Here is a 6,000-nt window from a genome sequence, read left to right on the forward strand (position 1 = left end):
GGTGGCCGGTCGGCCATGTCATGCGCTGGTGATGTAGGTGCTTCCTCGTCTAGTCGGGGTAGCAGCCTGCGCTTTGGGTAACTCTTGGAGGGGCATTCGAGTTCATACTCTTCGTCCGCAAGGACTTCAGTCCATCTGTCAGCTAGCAAATCATGATCAGCTCTAAGCTGTTGCTGCTTTTTCTTGAGGCTGCTTTCCATGGCCATAAGCCTGCGTTTAAAACGCTCTTGTTCGGCGAGATCCTCTGGCACGACGAACTCGTCGTCGTCGAGGCTTGCCTCGTCTTCAGAGGGAGGTGTATAATTATCGTCCTCAACCTCTTGGTCCGCCGCCCTCTCGTGAGGGCTGCTTCTCTGTCCTCCTGTGCTGAATCTTGCTGGAGGGGGTGTTCTTCGGCGCTATCCGGAGTAGTATTATCTCCCATGCCGGAATCACCGTTTTTGCTTTGGCGGGATTTAGAGCGGCGCCGCTGACGCCGGCGCTTGGGCTGTTTCTTAGAGGTATCGTCCCCCGCTGTTCCGTCGCCATCTCCATCCTTTGGAGGGTCCACCATATATATGTCATATGACGAGGTGGCCTTCCAGCGCCCTACATGTGCTGGTTCTTGTTCGTCTCCTGCATCGTCGTCCATGCCATCGATGTCTTCGGAGTCGAAGTCAAGCATGTCGGTTAAGTCGTCGACAGTGGCTACGAAGTGGGTGGTGGGTGGGTTTTGAATTTCTTCATCGTCCGTATCCCAACCTTGCTGACCGTAGTCCGGCCAGGGCTCTCCTGATAAAGAGAGAGACTTTAGAGAACTCAGGATGTCGCCGAAGGGCGAGTGCTGAAAGATGTCCGCGGCGGTGAACTCCATTATCGGCGCCCAATCAGATTCGATCGGCAGGGGCGCGGGGGGCTCGGAGTTCGGAGAGGAATCCGGCTCCTCGGAGTCACGGGCCATGCGGAGTGCGGGGCTGGAGTTCGGCTCTATCGCCTCTGAGATCGCAGCCCCTGAGGCAGCGTCCAACCGCTGATCCTCGATCGGCGCAGTAGGCTCCGAATCGATGGTCGGAACCGATGCGTGTGCGGCCTCCAAGGCGCTGTTCGGCGGCAGAGCTATATCATGCCCATCGAGACAGTGCAGCGCGCTTGGCCGTGGCTCGAATCCGTCAAAGATCAAGTCCCCACGGATGTCAGCAGTGTAGTTTAGGCTTCCAAACCTGACCTGATAGCCAGGGGCGTAGCTTTCGATCTGCTCAAGGTGGCCAAGCGAATTGGCCCGCAGTGCGAAGCCGCCGAAGACGAAGATCTGTCCGGGGAGAAAAGTCTCACCCTGGACTGCATCGTTGTTGATGATCGAAGGAGCCATCGGGCTTAAAAGCGACGACACAGAGGAACTCTCAATGAAAGCACCAATGTTGGTGTCAAAACCGGCGGATCTCAGGTAGGGGGTCCCGAACTGTGCGTCTAGGCCGGATGGTAACAGGAGGCAAGGAACACGATGTTTTACCCAGGTTCGGGCCCTCTTGATGGAGGTAAAACCCTACGTCCTGCTTGATTAATATTGATGATATGGGTAGTACAAGAGTAGATCTACCACGAGATCGAGGAGGCTAAACCCTAGAAGCTAGCCTATGGTATGATTGTTGTATGATGAAGTTGTCCTACGGACTAAAACCCTCCGGTTTATATAGACACCGGAGAGGGTTAGGGTTACACAAAGTCGGTTACAATGGTAGGTGATCTTGAATATCCGCATCGCCAAGGTTGCCTTCCACGCCAAGGAAAGTCCCATCCGAACACGGGACGAAGTCTTCAATCTATTATCTTCATAGTCCTGGAGTCCGGCTGAAGGTATAGTCCGGCTACCCGAACACCCCCTAATCCAGGACTCCCTCACCATCGCCGGCTCCCGAGGCCCGGTTCCGCCACCACCTGCCCGAGGGGTGCCGCCCTCACCGCGCCGCCCCGCTACCCATCTCCGGCGCCGACCACCGCCGCCAACCGCGCCGGCGACCGCCCGCCACTAGTAGAAAAAGGGTCAAATGTGAAGCACATTAGTGCCGGCTTGAATTTGAGCCGGCACTAATGTGTGCATTAGTGCCGGTTCCAACGGCTAGCCGGCCACTCTCATTAGTACCGGTTCGTGCCACGAACCGGTACTAAAGTGAGTGGTGGCAGGATGTTGTCAGTCCGGGGCCCCTCCAGCACCTTTAGTACCGGGTCGTATCACGAACCGGTACTAAAGGTCGTCCTACATAGACCCTTCGTCCACCCGAGCTCGCTCTATTATTCCCCTTTCCCCTCTCCTCTTTGTTCTCTTCCCTCTTCCTCTCAAGCTCATCACACATTTTGCCCAAAATTTGTCAAGATTTGAAGGCCCCCATCCATTCAAATGATCACAAAGGTTAGCAACTTTGTCCTTTCATCTCTCATCGCTAGATTAGCTCGTGCAATGCTTTATATAGTGATTGCTTTTTGAGTTTAGTAGTTTGGGAGGAATTATATATATGTGCTAGTATTTGATTTATATGCAATTTGAGGTAAAAAATAACACTTAGTTTGCATATGTAGGTGTGGTTTACTTAGTACCTTCTAAATCTCCGTCGTAACCACCGTCGATCGCTCGCAACGTCCCATCGCCGGCACCACCTTGTGGTGAGCCTCTTTTTCATGAAGTTTTATATAAAAAATTAATGTTTGTGTGATTTGGATATATAGTTACTCGATAATTATCTTACCCATACGTTGTTTGTTATACATAGTGCCATGGTTTTGATATCCGTCCCCGTCGGCCCTCGTCCGGGTTATGATTCAGATGTGGTATATTCTCTTTTAAAACTATTCATTGCATTTCATATTTATGACAAATTATGCCCATCAAGTTGACATAGATATTTGTATGTAGGAGGTAGTTGAACCAGAAATTCCAACCGACCCTATTGTCGAGAGGTTAAATTTAGTTGAAAGAGAAAACGAGGATTTGAAGGAAAAATTGAAAAGAATTGAGGGGGAGAAGATGGAATTGGAGTTGCATGTTGCCGATGTCGTCGATGATCACAATATTAAGATGGAGAAAATGCGCTTGAAGATTAGAAAGATTAGAAAATATGCCATTCATAGTGAGGCTTGGTATCATTATGCTGTTGGGTCAATTGTTACCTTAGTTGCGATCTTGATCGCATTTGTTGTTGCATTTAAATTCTTTAGCTAGAGAGTTATTTGTTTGTGGCATTTAAGTGTTCATGATCTTTATGTATGAACTTTATGTATTGTATTAATTTGGTGTTTTCGGTGTTGTGTATTGAAGATGAGCCGGCAATGGATGTACGATGACCGATGCTCTCCCGAGTTCATTAATGGCGGCGTACTTTTCTGCTTGCGGCTGAGGCAAACAAGCGGGCGGATGGTTTTATGCCTTGTCCATGTGCTGGCTGTAAGAATGGTCACAATTACTCTACGTCAAGAACCATTCACGTCCACCTGTTTGAGTCCGGTTTGATGCCCCACTATAATGTTTGGACCAAGCATGGAGAAAGAGGGGTTATGATGGAAGACAATGAAGAAGAAGAGGACGGCGACATCTATCCTGGCCATGGGTTCCCTGAATACGATGATACAACAATGAGGGAAGAAGCTGAGCTGGTAATGCGGGAAGAAGCTGAGCCGGCAATGCGGGAAGAAGCTGAAGAAGAGGCATCGGATGAGCCCGTTGATGATCTAGGTCGGGCCATTGCCAATGCAAAGAGAAACTGCACAAGTTATTTGGAGAAGAAGAAGTTGCAGCGCATGTTAGAGGATCACAAAAAATTGTTGTACCCGAATTGCGTAGGTGACAAGAAAAAGCTGGGCACCACACTGGAATTGCTACAATGGAAGGCAGAGAATGGTGTATCTGACAAGGGATTTGGATAGTTGCTGGTAATGATAAAGAATATACTTCCAAAGGACAACGAATTGCCCGAGAGTACATACGAAGCAAAGAAGGCTGTCTGCCCTCTAGGGTTAGAGGTGCAGAAGATACATGCATGCCCTAATGATTGCATCCTCTACCACGGTGAGTACGAGGATTTGAACGCTTTCCCAGTATGCGGTGCATTGCGCTATAAGATCAGCCGCGATGACCCTGGTGATGTCGAGGGCGAGTGCCCTAGGAAGAAGATTCCTGCCAAGGTGATGTGGTATGCTCCTATAATACCACGGTTGAAACATTTGTTCCAAAACAAAGAGCATGCCAAGGCGATGCGATGGCACAGAGAAGACACTAAGAAAGACGGAACGTTGAGAGTACCCGCTGACGGGTCGCAGTGGAGAAAAATCGAAGGAAGTACGAGAAGGAGTTTGCAGATGACGCAAGGAACGTATGGTTTGGTCTAAGCGCAGATGGCATTAATCCTTTTGGGGAGCAGAGCAGCAACCATAGCACCTGGCCTGTGACTCTATGTTTGTATAACCTTCCTCCTTGGTTGTGCATGAAGCGGAAGTTCATTATGATGCCAGTGCTCATCCAAGGCCCTAAGCAACCCGGAAACGACATTGATGTGTACCTAAGGCCATTAGTTGAAGAACTCTTACAACTGTGGAATGGAACAGGTGTACGTGCATGGGATGAGCACATGGGGGAAGAATTTGACCTAAAGGCGTTGCTGTTCGTGACCATCAATGATTAGCCTGCTCTCAGTAACCTTTCAGGACATACAAACAAGGGATACCGCGCATGCACACACTGTTTGGACGATACTGACAGTATATATTTGGCTAAGTGTAATAAGAATGTGTACCTGGGACATCATCGATTTCTTCCGAGCAGGCATCCCGTAAGAAAGAAAGGCAAGAATTTCAAAGGTGAGGCGGATCACCAGACGAAGCCTCGCCACTGTACTGGTGCTGATGTACATGATATGGTCAAGGATTTGAAGGTGGTCTTTGGAAAGGGTCCCGGTGGACAACCTATTGCGAATGACGCTGACGGACGCGCACCCATGTGGAAGAAGAAATTTATATTTTGGGACCTGCCCTATTGGAAAGACCTAGAGGTCCGCTCCGCAATCGACGTGATGCACGTGACGAAGAATCTTTGTGTGACCCTGCTTGGCTTTTTGGGCGTGTATGGGAAGACAAAAGATACACCTGAGGCATGGGAGGACCAGCAACGTATGCACGGAAAAGACGACATACATCAGGGTCATGCAAGCTACGCTCTTACCAAAGAAGAGAAGGAAATCTTCTTTGTATGCACGGAATGACAACAGTGGATCTCAACAATCTTGCGTATGCAGACGAACCATTCATCCTAGCCAATGATGTGGCACAGGTTTTCTATGTGAAGGACATGTCTACCAAGCCGAGAAAAAGAAAAGATAAGGAAGCGAATGCATCGTACGATGAGCCAAAGCGGCACATAGTTCTTTCTGGGAAGAGAAACATCGTGGGAGTGGATGACAAGACAGACATGTCAGGAGATTATGAAAAGTTTGATGAAATTGCTCCATTCACAGTGAATATTGACCCGAGCATCCAGTTAAATGATGAAGATTTTCCATGGCTACAGCGTAAAGGGACACACGCGAAGAAAAAGTTTCACACCCAAAGATCTGGGATGTGATCGGCTTCACTATCATCACTTTCTTCTATGTTTCACACCCAGGAGGGAATCTCTGTAATAGTTAGGGTAGCTAGTTATGTGTTTTGGCATTTGAAACGCGAAGAAATTTTATGTGCAAGCAAATTCTTTCATGCATTTACTGATTTTTTCAGCTAAATGACCCTGAAATTGAAAAGCATTTCAAATGAACTCAGAAAAGGTTGAAAGTTGGCATGGTATCATAATTTCACCCACATAGCATGTGCAAAAAAGTAGAGAGGGTTACCGCAAAAACTGGATGCACTTCGTATACAAAATGGACAATCTCTTTCGAAGTATCAGGGTTTCAGACGAAACTCATTCGTTACAAAGGCATTTCATTTTTTAAATAACCTAAGCATTACCAAATTGAATATAATGATAGAAGACACTAATAT

This window comes from Triticum urartu, chromosome 7 (genome assembly GCF_003073215.2).
Source record: "Triticum urartu cultivar G1812 chromosome 7, Tu2.1, whole genome shotgun sequence".
NCBI lineage: Eukaryota > Viridiplantae > Streptophyta > Magnoliopsida > Poales > Poaceae > Triticum > Triticum urartu.